This window comes from Salmo salar, unplaced genomic scaffold (assembly GCF_905237065.1).
Source record: "Salmo salar unplaced genomic scaffold, Ssal_v3.1, whole genome shotgun sequence".
NCBI lineage: Eukaryota > Metazoa > Chordata > Actinopteri > Salmoniformes > Salmonidae > Salmo > Salmo salar.
In genome coordinates, this window is record NW_025550937.1 from 99,146 (window position 1) to 118,242 (window position 19,097).

At 38.3% G+C, this 19,097-nt stretch overlaps 1 long non-coding RNA gene across 1 annotated transcript; it reads right to left on the reverse strand.

Annotated features, from left to right (window-relative positions):
• Positions 1-11,051: 11,051 nt before the first annotated feature.
• On the reverse strand, positions 11,052-14,964 carry LOC123740284 (uncharacterized). Its single transcript, XR_006768276.1, has 2 exons — positions 14,435-14,964; positions 11,052-12,281 (listed from the first exon to the last, which is right to left on the reverse strand). It is a non-coding gene; the product is annotated as an uncharacterized lncRNA (long non-coding RNA).
• Positions 14,965-19,097: the final 4,133 nt, after the last annotated feature.

Below are 19,097 nucleotides of genomic sequence, written 5' to 3' on the forward strand. Positions count from 1 at the left end.
AAATTGTATCTAATTATATTCCCAGTATTACTTCATCAAATCTCTAGTAATCATTATACACACATACAATTCATCATATGTTCATATATTCACAGAATCCATATAAAACGTAAGAAATTCTCAGGTAGTCACGACAACCATTCCATTTGCTTTTTCAGGGACTCTCCATAGCAACGAAGCATCTCTCCAAACATCCTCCCAGCAGAACCAAAAATAAACTTTAGTTTCCCAGACAATGACCATGGGATCCTCAACGGTTCTCTAACCTCCCAGAGACCACGGCAAAAATCAAGCCTCCCAGGAACTATAGACCTTCCGCTGCTTTCTAAAATATCATCCCGCTTATTATCCACATTTCAATCATCTGATTCAGCATATTTCTATGTTACTATCCAAACATCAGATTAAGACTCATTTCCACAACTCTCATATCACAGTCACACAACTCTCATACCACAGTCACACAACTCTCATATCACAGTCACACAATGCTATTCCCAAACATACCTAATCAATTAGTTGTTTTTCAACAATATATTAACCTGCAGGAATATTTTCACATTTCTATCTAATGGTTAGTTCCTAGGATAATGTAACTCATACATTTACATCTTTCAATACTTCTAAAATGGTGTCCAGGTTTAAAATAATTACAGGTTTAAAACAATTACAGGTGCACCTTACTATCTTATACTATATCATAAATAGTCTTAACTAGTAAACACAGATTCTAGTTTTCATCCAGTTTACAGAGATAGCTGACTGGGCCCTGTTTACACCTCCACACAGGAGTACACACTCAGAGCCTCCTGACTGGGCCCTGTTTACACCTCCAAGGTGCCCCCCCTCACACAGGAATACACACTCAGAGCCTACGAGGATTTTCTAAAATCTCCACTTTGCGTGTTTCGCTCACCTCATTATTTTTTAAACTAGGTTTGAGTTGTGGTATCCACTCAGATCAAAGGTGGGTTCATTTGCTCCGTTCCCGAAGTCTCCCTGAGATCCCAAGTTTGAGGGATCCCTGGTGCACCATTTACCCAGGTCGTCAGGAGTCAGGTCATTTACCCAGGTCGGCAGGAGCCAGGTCATTTACCCAGGTCGTCAGGAGTCAGGTCATTTACCCAGGTCATCAGGAGCCAGGTCATTTACCCAGGTCGTCAGGAGCCAGGTCATTGACCCAGGTCGTCAGGAGCCAGGTCATTGACCCAGGTCGTCAGGAGTCAGGTCGTCAGGAGTCAGGTCATTGACCCAGGTCGTCAGGAGCCAGGTCATTGACCCAGGTCGTCAGGAGTCAGGTCGTCAGGAGTCAGGTCATTGACCCAGGTCGTCAGGAGCCAGGTCATTGACCCAGGTCGTCAGGAGTCAGGTCGTCAGGAGCCAGGTCATTGACCCAGGTCGTCAGGAGTCAGGTCGTCAGGAGTCAGGTCATTGACCCAGGTCGTCAGGAGCCAGGTCATTGACCCAGGTCGTCAGGAGTCAGGTCGTCAGGAGCCAGGTCATTGACCCAGGTCGTCAGGAGCCAGGTCATTTACCCAGGTCGTCAGGAGTCAGGTCATTGACCCAGGTCGTCAGGAGTCAGGTCAAGATTCACATCCCCATCGCCAAATGTGGAGGTTAATTTCTTTAATATCAATTGAGGAAACAAACTTATCACACAAGTCAGCGTTATTCTAAAACTAAATCTTTATTCACTTATTAATACGGGAGCAGGTCAATACAACACACACATATAAAGTGAATCAATTGAGTGTTCTACGAAAATGATGGCTGGTCGACAAATCACCCCCAGATGATTCGTTGAGAGCCACGAGACAAAAGTACAAAGGTCTTTTACAGCCAAGATACACCCCTTTCAACCTACATGACCAACAACAGATGTATAGAACGGGTCACAAGGTTAAGATTTGTATGTAAGATGCTTATAATTCTCAGCAGACAGTATCTGCTGTAAAAACAGTACTCTTTGTGTAGAGACCAGGGTCTGGCCCTGAGGTCATCTCTCCCTGGTACCATATAGAACAGAAACATTAACTCATGTTCTGGAATGCGGTCTCTTTAGGTTTTATCACCCAAAAGACATTGTAAATCTCCTGTCAGTGTTTTCTCCCAGAGGCCCATCCTCAGTAGAACACACAGACACAATAGTTCTAAGAACCCTCTATTCTGTTGCATTAAACAACCATTTGATGCAATAAAAGTATTATAACATAATCTTGTAGTTTTGCTCTCAGTGTCCACTGAAAGTTGACTAGTAACAACAACTGGGACCTAAAAGACACCCACCATGAGACCCACTAAATCTGCCCAAGAAGAGGAAAACAAAAGAAAAACCCACACCAAACTTAAAGACAGGAAGTAAACCAAAAAGGTGGAGCAACTAAAGGTGTTGACTCTCCACATGTATCAAGACAACTGGAGCACTGGGCCAGACACTCTTAAATAGAACCTGGACCAGCTCAGGTGAAACACCTTCCCACTAACGAGATGGACAAGCCAGCACAGGTGTAACACATACTGACTAACGAGGTGACACCAATCAGTGCGTCCTATGTGCTAACGAGCTAGACGTGCTAACGAGCTAGACGTGCTAACGAGCTAGACGAGCTAAAGTCCAACCTCAAAACATAAATGGAAAAACCAAAGCCTGTAACGCCTTCCCCCTTAAGACAACAAATATGTCCTACATTTCTTTTGGACAAGTTTGCTCACCACCAACAGAAAACAACTTAATTTCCCAATATAATCAATTGTTCTCCTTTTTCTTTCTATAGAATCCTAAATCCCACTAGCTTCTAGAACTCTCGTCTTCCTAAATCCCACTAGATTCTAGAACTCTCCTCTTCCTAAAACTCACTAGCTTCTAGAACTCTCGTCTTCCTAAAACTCACTAGCTTCTAGAACTCTCGTCTTCCTAAAACTCACTAGATTCTAGAACTCTCGTCTCCTTGGAACGAGCCCAAACAAAACTCATCTCCAATACGGAAAAACGTGCAGTCAAAATAAATAAAGATCCATGGCAACGCACTAGCTAAATGCAAAACACAAATCTTATATCCATTTGGGGGGAAATCAGGTTGAACCTGCTCTTCAAACTAACACAACAAAACAAAAAACACATGGAAATGGAGATATATTTTACCTCACTGGTTAGAGGACAACCTGCAGAAGACAGTCAGCTACATTTTGGAGTGATGCATTTAAATTTAGGGGTCCCTAAACAAAGGAACACAACACTTATTTGTCATAACTCATCGATATCATGTTGAAATCAATTGTGCAGAGAGGAGGGAGATGAGGTTGCACGTCCTGTTAAAACTAACAGCTCAAAAATCACGCAGAATCTGGGAATAATGTGTACATCCCTGGTTAGAGGACAATTTGTAGAAAACAGCTAGTTACATTTTGAAGTGTTGCATTGTGATTCCTGTGCGTAACCAACATGGTAAGTGTAACAGAACTCCTTTTGTGTTAGTCACTTTTTATTAAATCTCATAAATAGTAACTCTTCCATTTCAGAGCCTGGATTTTCCCCCTGAGGCTAATATCCATATCATGTTGAAATCAATAGAACAGGGGACAAACGTTTAGGGTTCTACATTGTGACATCATTAAAATACTCCTTCTACAATGTTAAAACATTCTACATTGTGACATTATTTCATTGATATCATGAAACAACTCCATGTATTTTCTGATGTTTGATCAGAGGCCTTTTATCAGAGTATCTCTTGTCACATTAACCACAGCCAAAATATTTCTCTCCTGTGTGTGTTCTCTTGTGTTGAGTCAGATGTGCAGATCGACCAAAACTCTTCCCACATTTACCACAGCTACAAGGTTTCTCTCCTGTGTGTCTTCTCTGGTGTACAGTCAGAATGCTTGATGTAGTGAAACTCTTCCCACATTGACCACAGCTATAAGGTTTCTCTCCTGTATGTGTTCTCTGGTGTAGAGTCAGATCTCCAGATTGACCAAAACTCTTCCCACATTTACCACAGCTATAAGGTTTCTCTCCTGTATGTATTCTCTGGTGTAGAGTCAGAGAGCCAGATTGACTAAAACTCTTCCCACATTGATCACAGCTATAAGGTTTCTCTCCTGTGTGTCTTCTCTGGTGTACAGTCAGAATGCTTGATGTAGTGAAACTCTTCCCACATTGATCACAGCTATAAGGTTTCTCTCCTGTGTGTGTTCTCTGGTGTACTGTCAGATGATCAGATGTAGTAAAACTCCTCCCACATTGATCAAAGCTAAAAGGTTTCTCTCCTGTGTGTGTTCTCTGGTGTGATATCAGGCTGCTTGACTGAGTAAAACTCTTCCCACATTGATCACAGCTATAGGGTTTCTCTCCTGTGTGGATTCTCTGATTCATTTTAATGCCTGATGAGGTGCATCTCTTCCCACAGTCAGAGGAGCAGTGAGTTCTCTTCCCTGTGGATCTCTGCAGGTGATTATTGAGGTGTTCTAATGTGGAGAGACTCTTCTCTGCCTCTTCAGCATCACGAGGTTGTTGAGGCTCCCCAGAGGATCCACGATAGTCACATCTCTCTCCTGTGTGAACAACAAAGTCAGACAGATGATTAAAGGCCCACAACAGCAGAAATCCACTGTAAAAGGGGATGCCAACAGCGGAGCCATGATGTCTGACAACAATTGACGTCTGTAATGAATGTTAACATGATTTAACAATTGTCTTAAAATGAGCAAGAATAGTCATATTTTGTCTTGTTTTCACATTAGTAGTAACATCGATGATTGTAGGCTAGAAATAAATTATTAGAGTTGTTGAAACTCTAAGCAGTGTGCCAGACGACTTTTGGTCTCCAATATAGGCCCTTTCTGTGTTTGCTAAAATTGCGGCACGAGGGCAAAGCACACAATTTGGTTGCAGAAACTCATCCCTGCTAATGAGGAAACCACTAGTTATGGATGTAGTATATCTGGTAATGAGGAAACCACTAGTTATGGATGTAGTATATCTGGTAATGAGGAAACCACTAGTTATGGATGTAGTATATCTGGTAATGAGGAAACCACTAGTTATGGATGTAGTATATCTGGTAATGAGGAAACCACTAGTTATGGATGTAGTATATCTGGTAATGAGGAAACCACTAGTTATGGATGTAGTATATCTGGTAATGAGGAAACCACTAGTTATGGATGTAGTATATCTGGTAATGAGGAAACCACTAGTTATGGATGTAGTTGTCACGTCCTGACCCTTGTAAGATGTCATTTTCTATAGTAGTGTGGGCAGAGCGTGACAGGGGGTGTTTTTGGGTGGTTTTCTATGTCTATGTTTAAGTTCTAGTTTTTCTATTTCTATGTTGTTGTTTTTGGGGTTGATCTCCAATTGGAGGCAGCTGGTCCTCGTCCTTGTATTCTGAATATTACAGCACACTATCAGGAGTGCTACTCAAGGAAACTCACATTAAGCTCTGTGTCTATTCACTAATTCACCACCATGGGGGAAACTCAGGGGAGTTCTCATAGGCTGACAGTAAAAATAGCCTCCATTTACAGGTTGCATATGAGTGCATTTCACATTACTTTGGATTATAATTGTAGGGCTCGTTTGAATCTCCTGCTTAATATGTTTGTGTTATTGTCGCAAATCAACTGCTTTACACTTAAAAAACACTTCAACCAGTAAAATGCTCTTTGGCTAGCTTTAACATCAGCCTGACAATGAGGGTTTGTACACTAAGTGTTTAACAAATTGGCCCATAACTTCACCTAACAATAACATAGACCTACTGTAGGACCCATAACTTCACCTAACAATAACATAGACCTACTGTAGGACCCATAACTTTATCTAACAACAACATAGACTATAAATCATTTAATATTTCAGGTGAAACATGGAAATTAAAATGTCTTTGTCATGACATTTCATAACCTGATCACCAGATAATTTTGTGAATAATCCCACTAGGCTACTCTGTAATGTGTTGTCATTCTAAATGTCCTGAATAAAGGAAAATAGCTCTGTGTGTTGTACAATAGCCTATCCATCAAGGAACAGTTCTCTACACATTATGAGCAAAGTAGGAATGTTGGATCCAACGTGGAGCATATCTCTGTGCACAAACAGACTAACGAGACCCTACTGTAAATCAATCAGACAATAACGCATTATAAAAATCAATTTGTTAGGGGTGTTGGATCCAATGTGGAGCACAGTATAACTGTCTTTACCAGAGTAATGAATGAAGAAGCACTTTGGTTGTTGTTGCATGTCGTCATGTTTGTCATGTGACTGTCATTCAGAAAATGATTTCCTGGATCAGCTGATGATAGTTGAACATGTGACTGTAACTAAACAGCCAAAGTATTATGTATTATGTGTAATTATTGAAGAACCACATTAATGACAGTATCCATTTGGGAGTTGTCAATAAAGTTAAGGTCACTCTTGGTTAGAACCATTGGATTAGCAAACTCTGAAATGATTTAGGATTTCTGTATCCATGAAAACTGTTTTTCCAGCGTAACATAAGGAGACACTAAATGTTACGTAGGTAGAGAGCATTTCAGAGATCTGAATACAAACAACTTTCCTAACAGGACAATAACCTAAACCACAAGGCCAAATCTACACTGGAGGAGCTTACCAAGATGACATTGAATGTTCCTGAGTGGCCTAGTTACAGTTTGGACTTAAATCGTCTTTAAAATCTATAGCAAGACTTGAAAATGGCTTTCTAGCAATGATCAACAACCAACTTGACAGAACAGGAAGGATTTTAAAAAGAATAATGAATATTCACATGAAGATCAGCCTCCTATTGGATGACATCACGACTTCCCATCAAGCCAACTCCTTGAAGGCCTTACTATGACATCACTCACTCCTTCTAGTTTGCAGTTGTTAAAAAAACACTATTTTGCTCAAAACATTTATTTGTTTCCCATTAGTGTGTTTATACTTTACTGTATTTATATCACTTTTCAACAGGAAAAGTGAACAATTCATACAGTACAAAAACATATTTGAGTGTAGAATGCCCTTTTAAAAATCACACATTAGTTCAACATCTGCAGAGTTTGTGTCCCTGTTTTATTAGATAGTACTCACTGTATTTACTGGTGTTAATCAGATCAAGGTCCCTGTTTTATTAGATAGTACTCACTGTATTTACTGGTGTTAATCAGATCAATGTCCCTGTTTTATTAGATAGTACTCACTGTATTTACTGGTGTTAATCAGATCAAGGTCCCTGTTTTATTAGATAGTACTCACTGTATTTACTGGTGTTAATCAGATCAATGTCCCTGTTTTATTAGATAGTACTCACTGTATTTACTTGTGTTAATCAGATCAATGTCCCTGTTTTATAAGATAGTACTCACTGTATTTACTGGTGTTAATCAGATCAATGTCCATGTTTTATTAGATAGTACTCACTGTATTTACTAATGTTAATCAGATCTCCAGTCTTCTCTTCTTCGTCCTCCTCTAATGTGACAGTAATCTCCCCCTCTTCATCCTTCATTCCAAAAACGTCTTCATCTTCTTTCACTTCATCCTCCACTCCAAAAACGGCATCTTCCTCCTCGTCTTTCACTCTGAAAGCGTCTTCCTCGTCTTTCACTTCTTCTTTCACGGTAACAGCCTCACCTTCTACTTGTCTTTGTAATGTAACATCCTCCTCTTCCTCTTTCACGACAACGTTCTGCCACAGTCCCTCTTTCTCCGTCCAGCAGACCTCCTCTTCTTTAGCAGGAGGAGAGTAACTTAGTGAGCGCATGGTCGGGGATGTTAGCTAGCTAGGCTAATGCTAACTTAACCAGCCAGAGAGTTGACTTACAACGTAAATATTAAATTAAATGGGGTAGCTAGTTGTTTCCACATAAGTATGTTTGAATCATAGTGGCAATTAAACCACGAAATTGTCTAAAGAACTTGAATGTTCAGACTTTGTCAGCTAGCGAGCTACCGAGGTGGCTGCAGTTGTTGAAGAAGCGTTCCGTCCACTAGATTATACGTCACACTAGAAACATCGCCTGAAAGACACATATCGCCATCTGCTGTCTGGAGGGAGGAAACGCAGTTGAGGAGGGAAAACTATTTTTATTCTTCATTGAATTATAATATTATAAAGCAGTTTAGGGGAAACGTTTTTTTCTCTCCATTAAATATGAATATTATATCAACAAGTACAAAGAGCAACAAGTGTTTGATTAGTTCAGATTTTTTATGAGAATTTAAAACAAACTCTACATCTACTCCACATCTGTATTTCTGATTCAGTCAAATAACTAGATATCAAAATAAGCACCTAGTTATTGGTACCCTTGATAATGATGAGCAAAAATTACTGTATGAAATAAATAAATTAACTTTACCCACTACCAGGATATTTTAGCCCAAAACCTGGTTACCTCTCTGCTAGGAGGCTGAAACTTGGCCATAAGAGGATCTTCCAGCAAGACACATCAACATCCACAAAGAAATGGTTAATTGGGCACAAAATCAACATTTTTAATGGCAATCTCAGTCTTCGGACTTGAACTCCATTGAAAACCTGTGGTTTGAATTGAACAGGGCAGTCCATAAGACAGACTAAATAAATCAAGGACCTGGAGAGATTCTGTATGGAGGAATGGTCTAAGATACCACCCAATGTGTTCTCTAATCTCATAAAACATTTCAGTGTCGTTATTCTCCCAAGGGGAGGGTGCTGGAGTACTGAAAACATGGGTGGCAATAATTCAGACCCCAACCTTTTGAGAATTACATTTTAAACTAAATCTCTTTCTCTGAGCAATTGTATTAGTATAAAATAATATAATTTCCTTTTTTTGTGTTGGTGTAACAATACATCATGTAGATGTATATAATGAACAGACTAGGTCTATACTGCTCCTACATGGTGTAACAATACATCATGTAGATGTATATAATGAACAGACTAGGTCTATACTGCTCCTACATGGTGTAACAATACATCATGTAGATGTATATAATGAACAGACTAGGTCTATACTGCTCCTACATGGTGTAACAATACATCATGTAGATGTATATAATGAACAGACTAGGTCTATACTGCTCCTACATGGTGTAACAATACATCATGTAGATGTATATAATGAACAGACTAGGTCTATACTGCTCCTACATGGTGTAACAATACATCATGTAGATGTATATAATGAACAGACTAGGTCTATACTGCTCCTACATGGTGTAACAATACATCATGTAGATGTATATAATGAACAGACTAGGTCTATACTGCTCCTACATGGTGTAACAATACATAATGTTGAAGTATATAATGAACAGACTAGGTTCTATCCTATTCTACTGTATCTGTATTCTACTGTATTACTCATCTCATATGTATATACTGTATTCTATACTATTCTACTGTATCTTAGTCTATGTATTACTCATCTCATATGTATATACTGTATTCTATCCTATTCTACTGTATCTGTCTATGTATTACTCATCTCATATGTATATACTGTATTCTATACTATTCTACTGTATTTTAGTCTATGCCACTCTGACATTGCTCGTCCAAATATTTATATATTCTTAATTCCATTCCTTTACTTTAGATGTGTGTATTTGTTGTGAAGTTGTTACATATTATTGCACTGTTGTCCTTGAGTGGTCCAGCCAGAGCCCGGACTTGAACCCGATCAAACATCTCTGGAGAGACCTGAAAATAGTTGTGCAGCGATGCTCCCCATCCAACCTGACAGAGCTTGAGAGGATCTGCAGAGAAGAATGGAAGAAACTACCCAAATACAGGTGTGCCAAGCTTCTAGTGTCATACCCAAGAAGACTCAAGGCTGTAATCGCTGCCAAAGGTGTTTCAACAAAGTACTGAGTTAAGGGTCTGAACACTTATGTAAATGTAGGATTGGGCCGTTGTCATCAAACTTCCATGATTAATAAGAATTAGGGTAGATTTATAGGACTATTGTTTTTATGATTCATACATACTTTCCTAACCCTAAAATGTACCTAAATAATCTACAAGATCAGAGTATTTTTAAATCTACCAGTTGGTGTTGAAACAGAGACGAATGATGACTTTCTTGAATTGATCCCTAGTTTCTGACTCCGTGTATTCTATTGAGTCCGTCAACAAAATTAGAATGAAAAGGTATTTAAAGGCACAACATTCTAATTAAAGGTATTACCGTATTTAAAAGAATGGCTTAAGATGAAATGGACTCTAAACCCTATTGAATGAAAACTCCATGACAAAATCTGTTGGCCAACAACTGTGAGGGTTTTCAGCCAGGTATCAACACATGCAGAGTGTGAGTAAGCAAGACATACATTCCTAAATGGGGATCGGCCCCAGTCTCCTGGTAAAACACCAGAACCCTCCCCCTACAGCATTTATGTTCATTTTGAGAAAGTAGCACTACAGTCTCCAGGTAAAAAACTACTTTTGGGTAAAAATAGACGCGACACCTGTCTATGAATTTGAGAGGTTACATTGATGCTCCAGATACTCAACTAGTCTAAAGCAGACCAGTTTTATTGCTTCTTTAATCATAACAACAGTTTTCAGCTGTGCTAACATAATTGCAAAAGGGTTTTCTAATGATCAATTAGCCTTTTAAAATGATAAACTTGGATTAACTAACACAACGTGCCATAGGAACACAGGAGTGATGGTTGCTGATAATGGGCCTCTGTACGCCTATGTAGATATTCCATTAATAATCATCTGTTTCCAGCTACAATAGTCATTTACAACATTAACAATGTCTACACTGTATTTCAGATCAATTTGATGTTATTTTAATGGACAAAAAATGGCTTTCTTTTAAAAACAAGGTTATTTCTAAGTGACCCCAAACTGTTGAACGGGAGTGTACATCTACATCCTCCCATGTTGCTGAACCACTGATCAATAACTCCCTATTACAGGAAAAAACACAATTTCCATTGGTTGTTAGTACTGTACTGACCTCTCGTCCTCTGTCTCTCTCTTACTCTGCCTTGTGTATTTATCTTCAAAATATTCTTATAGTCCCAACATAGAACCAAATAGACTTCCCAAAAATAATATGGCATTTACTTTATTTCACATTTATTTAATCAGATATGTCAATTGAGAACCAATACGCATTTACAATGACAATCTGAATGAAGAAATACTAATATCAATCTATTTAATAATTAACATGTTTGAAATATCCCAATGATATAGTGAACAACATTTAGGGGTTTACACTTGCATTCAATCAATCTTAAGTTCATAATCAAAACATTTTTTTTTACTCTTTTAATCCGATTTTCGACATGATCATGTCTTGAGCTGGAAAAACATGTAGACCTATTTTTCAGTATGATTTCATTCATACAATATTATTTAATGTAGAATGAACAAAAACACAATTTCTCAATCAAAAACATAAGTCAGAACACAGCCTCTCTATTCTCTCATGTGATTTCAGGTCCTCTGACTGGGAAAATGTATTTTCACAATGAGAGCAGTGGTATGTCTTCTCCTCCTGTGTATTAGTATGTTGGAAAGGCTTTTCTCCTGTGTGTGTTCTCTCATGCTTTTTCAAGCTCCCTAACCGGGTAAAACTCTTTTCACATCGGGAACATTTGTAAGGCTTTTCTCCTGAGTGTATTCTCTCATGCGCTTTCAGGCTCCCTCGATGGGTAAAACTATTTTCACAATTGGAACAGTGGTAAGGCTTTTCTCCTGTGTGTATTCTCTCATGCTCCTTCAGGCTCGCATACCACCTAAAATTCCTTCCACAGTGGGAACAGTGATAAGGCTTCTCTCCAGTGTGTCCCCTCTCATGTGGTTTCAGGCTCCCTAACTGAGTAAAACTCTTTACACAGTGGGAACAGTGGTACGGCTTCTCTCCAGAGTGTCTTCTCATATGTATTTTCAGGTTCCCTAACCCAGTAAATATCTTTCCACACTGAGAGCAGTGGTAGGTCTTCCTATCTTCTGTGTGTATTTCTTCATGTTGTTTCAGGTACCGTAACTGGGTAAACCTCTTTCCACACTGGGAACATTGGAAACTCTTTTCTCTTGTGTGTGTCCTCTCATGCTCTTTTAGGTTCCCTAACTTGGTAAAACTCTTTCCACAGTGGGAGCATTCGTAAGGGTTTTCTCCTGTATGCGTTCTCTCATGTACTTTCAGGTTCCTTAACCACTTAAAACTCTTTCCACACTGGGAACAGTGGTGTTGTTTCGCTGGTTTGGGCATCTCTGGGTCTGGTTTCCCTAAAGGAGTCTCCCTGCTGTCAGAGTGAGAGTCTGGTCCCTCTCCTACCAAAGACAAACAGAGTTTTTAGTTAAATATTAAACAGAGAACTGAATTAAACCTCCAGAAAATAAAACTGTCTTCCTGTGAGGCTAGATTCCTCAAAAACCTGAAGTCAGTTTTCAGAACATTACATAATTTAATAAAAACTTGGTGGCCGCCCTAATAATAATAATAATGTAGAACATAAAATCTAATCTTTCTCTCATGTTTATAGGCTGAGCAGAGCTCTACAATAGGGAAAGGGGGATACCTAGTCAACTGAATGGATTCAACTGAAATGTGTGTCCCGTATTTAACCCAACCCCTCTGAATCAGAGAGGTGTGGGGGGCTGCCTTAATAGACATCCACGTCATCGGCAGCCAGGGAACAGTGGGTTAACTTCCTTGCTCAGGGGCAGAATGACAGCGTTTTTACCTTGTCAGCTCGGGGATTTGATCCAGCAACCTTTCGGTTACTGGCTCCTACCTGCCAGGCTACATAATGTCGTATTTTAGGCTGAGCAGAGCTGTATAATAATAGATAATGCCATGTTTATAGGCTGAGCACAGCTCTATAATAATAGATTATGTCATGTTTATAGGCTGAGCACATCTCTATAATAATAGATAATGTCATGTTTATAGGCTGAGCACAGCTCTATAATAATAGAGAATGTCATGTTTACAGGCTGAGCAGAGCTCTATAAAAATAGATAATGTCATGTGTATAGGCTGAGCACAGCTCTATAATAATAGATAATGTCATGTTTATAGGCTGATCAGAGCTCTATAATAATAGATAACGTTATGTTTACAGGCTGAGCAGAGCTCTATAATAATAGATAATGTCATGTTTACAGGCTGAGCAGAGCTCTATAATAATAGAGAATGTCATGTTTATAGGCTGAGCAGAACTCTATAATAATAGATAATGTCATGTTTACAGGCTGAGCAGAACTCTATAATAATAGATAATGTCATGTTTATAGGCTGAGCACAGCTCTATAATAATAGATAATGTCATGTTTATAGGCTGATCAGAGCTCTATAATAATAGATAATGTTTATAGGCTGAGCAGAGCTCTATAATAATAGATCATGTTTATAGGCTGATCAGAGCTCTACAATAATAGATAATGCCATGTTTATAGGCTGAGCAGAGCTCTATAATAATAGATAATGTCATGTTTATAGGCTGAGCAGAGCTCTATAATAATAGATCATGTTTATAGGCTGAGCAGAGCTCTATAATAATAGATAATGTCATGTTTATAGGCTGAGCAGAACTCTATAATAATAGATAATGTCATGTTTATAGGCTGAGCAGAGCTCTATAATAATATATATTACTAATGTTAAAGGCTGCAGTTGATCCATTGTTATTAACGTTTTGTTGGTGGCCCACTTCATCTCTAAAGTAATAATTACCATCTTTTCTAAATGATAATTCTTTAGTTTAGCCTTTCCTTGAAATGGCTATTTTGCCCATGTTTTTTGTCGACTAACAAACGTTTGCTAATATGTTCAGTCTCCCCATAACACATGTCCATTTCATGTCAATAATGCATCTTATTTTATGTATTTCTCCAACATTATTTAGAAATCTGCTTTTTGTTGGTATACACACTCTACACAAGGCCTACAATAGACACACATCAAAAGTTTCATTTATAACTTGTTTGCCATTCTGTGAGACAATTAAGTTGTGATTTTGTGGTGGGAGGGACTCTGATGGTATACACATGTCACAGTTAAGCAATAAGACCAGAGGAAGTGTGGTATATGGCCAATATAGCACGGTTAAAGACTGTCCTTATGCACAACACAACACAGAGTGCCTGGATACAGCCCTTAGCCGTGGTATATTGGCCATATATCACAAACCAGAGGTGGCTTATTGCAATTATAAACTGGTTACCAACGTAATCAGAACAGTAAAAATACATGTTTTGTCATACCCGTGGAATACGGCCTGATATACCACGGCTGTCAGCCAATCAGCATTCAGGGCTTTAATCACCCATTTTTAAATGTAGCTTTAACATTATATTATAACATAAATTCCTAGAGTACAGAACAACATTTTCAAGTATAGAATTTCAGTATGCTGCTTTAAAACAACACATTCGTTCAAACCCTTTGGACAGTTAGAGTCCGTTTTTAAGACAGTACTTACTGGTGGTAATCAGATCTCCTGACTCCTCTGTCAATATGACCGTTATCTCTCCCTTTCTTCACTCCAAAAACTGCATCCTCTTCTTTCTCTTCCTCCTCTTCTTTTACAGTAACATCCCCCTCCTCCTTCACTCTGAACGCGTCTTCCTTCTCCTCTTTCATGACAATGTTCAGCCACAGAGCTTCTTTCTCCGTCCAGCAGACCTATCCTTCTTTAGTAGGCGAGGAATACATCAGTGAGCTCATGGTCGGGGATGTTAGCTAGCTAGTTAGCATGAGCGACTAGTTTAGTGCTAGGCTAACTTATCAAGCCAGCTAGTTGACTAACAATGTACCTATAACATTTAAATGGGGGCAATTAACTAGATGTCAGAAGTATATTTAAAACACAGAGGCAAATATGCACAGAAACAGTCTAAATGTTTCGGCTGTTGGCTACCAAGGTGGCTGACTCGCTGTTGTTGATCCGTTCCGTCCACTAGATTATACGTCACGCTGCAGCATCGCCTGAAAGACGCACATCGCCGTCTGCTGACTGGAGGAGACGCAGTTAAGATTGTTTTTTTTTTTGCACACAAATTTATTTTTCATTCCTTTCATGAAATAATAATATTATATTGAGACGTTCAAATAGAGCACTGCATATTTTAAGTGAGAATTTAAAACATACTATCATTGTATTTAAGGCAGTTTCATATTCATATTTATTTTTATTTTATTATTATTTAATTTTTATTATTTTTTTTAGTTTACAGTAATGTATTCGCTAACTATTATTATTTTTTTTGTAGTTTTTTAGTTTGCACAGATCTTTATTTAACTTGTTGTAAATAACAGTAACATGCAAAACATAAACATAACATAACATAACAGCCAGAGGGAATCCAAAGAAATTAGAGAAAAAAATATATATATATTATATCAAATCAAATACAGACATATATCGAATACATTTTTTTGACATATTGTTTTGTATACGTTTTAAAGATTCTACGTACTGTTCCAAATCAGATAAAAAAATTAAGAAAAGGGGCTTTTTCTTCATAAATTTTGATTTGTGGATAAAAGATTTTCCTAATAAAATAAAGAGATTTATGACATACTCACGTTCAATTGTGGAATCAGTGTAGTAAAATAATATGTCAAACTTAGTAATATCAATGGTTGTATGCAATTTGCGGCTAAGATATAGTTTTACATCAGTCCAAAACACTTCACTATATAAACAATTACAGAATAAGTGTTCAATAGATTCAGTTTCTAGTTCACAAAAACTGCATTCACTGGTAACGTCAAATATATATTTAGAAATCAAGCTATTACACGGATAGCATCTATGGATTATCTTAAAGGAGATCTCCTTTACTTTATTGGTCACCATAAATCTGTGTGGAGTGAGCCAAGCACGGCGCCAGTTTACATCAAACGATGAAGCCCAACAAAATATAGCAGAGGGAATAGACTTCCTGTAGAAAATATCCCTTATTAAACGATTGTTGAATTTCGTATCTAGTAGACCAATGCCATTCACCTGAATATCGCTTACAATCGGAGATATTCCAAAATATGCATTATTCTGAAGTAAAGTTTTTATCCCACTAGGTATAGCTTTAATAACAGTGTCATATTCCTTGCTTGAAACCTCAAAGTTGTATATTTCCATAAATTCTCTCTGTGTAAATAGATTCCCACTGTTATTAACCAATTGGCTGACAAGAACAATGTTTTTCGAGAACCATTTATGGTTAAATAACATCTTATTTCTATGTAATATTGACCCATTGTTCCAAATAAAACATTTATGAGGTGAAAAGTTGTGTTTATACAACAAAGCCCAGCACATTAAAGCCTGCTTGTGAATAACTGTTGTTGCTGTTGAAAGAAGCGTTCCGTCCACTAGATTATACGTCACACCAACAGCATCGCCTTAAATTCCCAGACCGCCATCTGCTGACTGGAGTGGGTAACGCAGTAGAGTAAAATGTTTATTTTAGTTTCAGACAAGTTTAATTGTAGGAAGCATAAGTTTTTACTCACCAGTGTAACAACACAGTGTGGTTAAAGACTTAGTAGCCTAGTTGTAGTCACGATATGGTTACCTATAAGTACAAACAGTTATGTTTTTGTGTTATTACATATTTATTCACTTATTTATGGAAATCTTCTAAACTACCCACAATGCACTATTTCTTAACGTCATATGGATGATCAACTCTATGCTACCGAGTTTGTATGCCAGTGTAACGGTGTAATGCAGTTACATTTAAAAAATGTATTTAACCTTTATTTAACCAGGAAAGCCTGCTAAGGACAAATTATTATTTACAATGACGGCCAAACCCCTGCCAAACCCCGGCCAAACCCTAACCCAGACGATGCTGGGCCACTGTGCGTTGCCCTATGGGACTCCCTATCACGGCCTGTTATGATACAGCCTAGTTTTGAACCAGGGTCTGTAGTGACGCCTCTAGCACTGAGATGCAGTACCTTAGATCGCTGCTCGTGTGTTTACATTACAGTCAGTGATAAAGGATGTTATTCTGGGTAACCCAATGTGATTCTGGGTAACCCACAGCAGATTTCTGGAGAAATTGGAAATTGAGTGGTCCTGGGATACAAATGTATAAAGTTGACATTACATCATAAAATCCACCTTTTACATCATAAATTAGCAATTTATGTTTTAGTAACTTCTGTTGTTGGTTTGGCCTCTCTTTATATGTTATTTGCCGAATCTCAGTTTTCCATGTGGGTTTTATGCTAAAGTTCCCTCTATCAAGTTGGTAGCAAACTGGAAAATGCATCATCTATAGGAGTGCTATTTATATCCTGTCACTACTGATCATTCATCCACACTGCATCTTCTTTAGGAGTGCTATTTATATCCTGATCATTCATCCACACTGCATCTTCTTTAGGAGTGCTATTTATATCCTGATCATTCATCCACACTGCATCTTCTTTAGGAGAGCTATTTATATTCTGATCATTCATCCACACTGCATCTTCTATAGGAGTGCTATTTATATCCTGATCATTCATCCACACTGCATCTTCTTTAGGAGTGATATTTATATCCTGTCACTACTGATCATTCATCCACACTGCATCTTCTTTAGGAGAGCTATTTATATCCTGATCATTCATCCACACTGCATCTTCTATAGGAGTGCTATTTATATCCTGATCATTCATCCACACTGCATCTTCTATAGGAGTGCTATTTATATCCTGATCATTCATCCACACTGCATCTTCTTTAGGAGTGCTATTTATATCCTGATCATTCATCCACACTGCATCTTCTATAGGAGTGCTATTTATATCCTGATCATTCATCCACACTGCATCTTCTTTAGGAGAGCTATTTATATCCTGATCATTCATCCACACTGCATCTTCTTTAGGAGTGCTATTTATATCCTGTCACTACTGATCATTCATCCACACTGCATCTTCTTTAGGAGTGCTATTTATATCCTGATCATTCATCCACACTGCATCTTCTTTAGGAGTGCTATTTATATCCTGATAATTCATCCACACTGTGTGTCTCATCAATGCAGGTAATTTATGACATGTATAAAGTATGTGTTTTATAAACTCATGAACTCCAGCCAGTTTATCAGCCCGGTTCTGTTAGTTTAGGTGGATTATACTTCTTCACCACCAGAGGGGGACATTGAGTAATATTCCAGGTTAATTTGATATATTTTGATACTAAAATGGATGACAGTTAATTCTGATGTTGTGAATATGAGATTACACATGGAAACTATGTATTTATTTTATTATAGTAAATTAGGAATTATTAGGAACTGTTAAATCCACTATATGATCATAATAACTTTGACAGACATCTTGATTGTTTTTTGTTAGTATATTATAGGGCAGATTTATGGAGAATTGCTATGGGAGTGCTATTTATATCCCGTCACTACTGATCATTCATCCATACTGTGTGTGTCCCATCATTTCAGCTTTGGAAATAAATGAACTATCCATTCATTGCTCCTTCCTGTGTTGACTCACTGACTTGAGGGACCAGGAAGGTCACACAAGGTCGATATCCAGCTCAAGCTTGCAAACGTTAAACACATCTCCATCTCCATTAACTACATCACACCTGCCCAGACCCACTAGAACACACCCCCATCTCCATTAACTACATCACACCTGTCCACTAGAACACACCTCCATCTCCATTAACTACATCACACCTGTCCACTAGAACACATCTCCATCTCCATTAACTACATCACACCTGTCCAGACCCACTAGAACACACCTCCATCTCCATTAACTACATCACACCTGTCCACTAGAACACACCTCCATCTCCATTAACTACATCACACCTGCCCACTAGAACACAACTCCATCTCCATTAACTACATCACACCTGTCCACTAGAACACACCTCCATCTCCATTAACTACATCACACCTGTCCACTAGAACACATCTCCATCTCCATTAACTACATCACACCTGTCCAGACCCACTAGAACACACCTCCATCTCCATTAACTACATCACACCTGTCCACTAGAACACACCTCCATCTCCATTAACTACATCACACCTGTCCAGACCCACTAGAACACATCTCCATCTCCATTAACTACATCACACCTGTCCACTAGAACACACCTCCATCTCCAT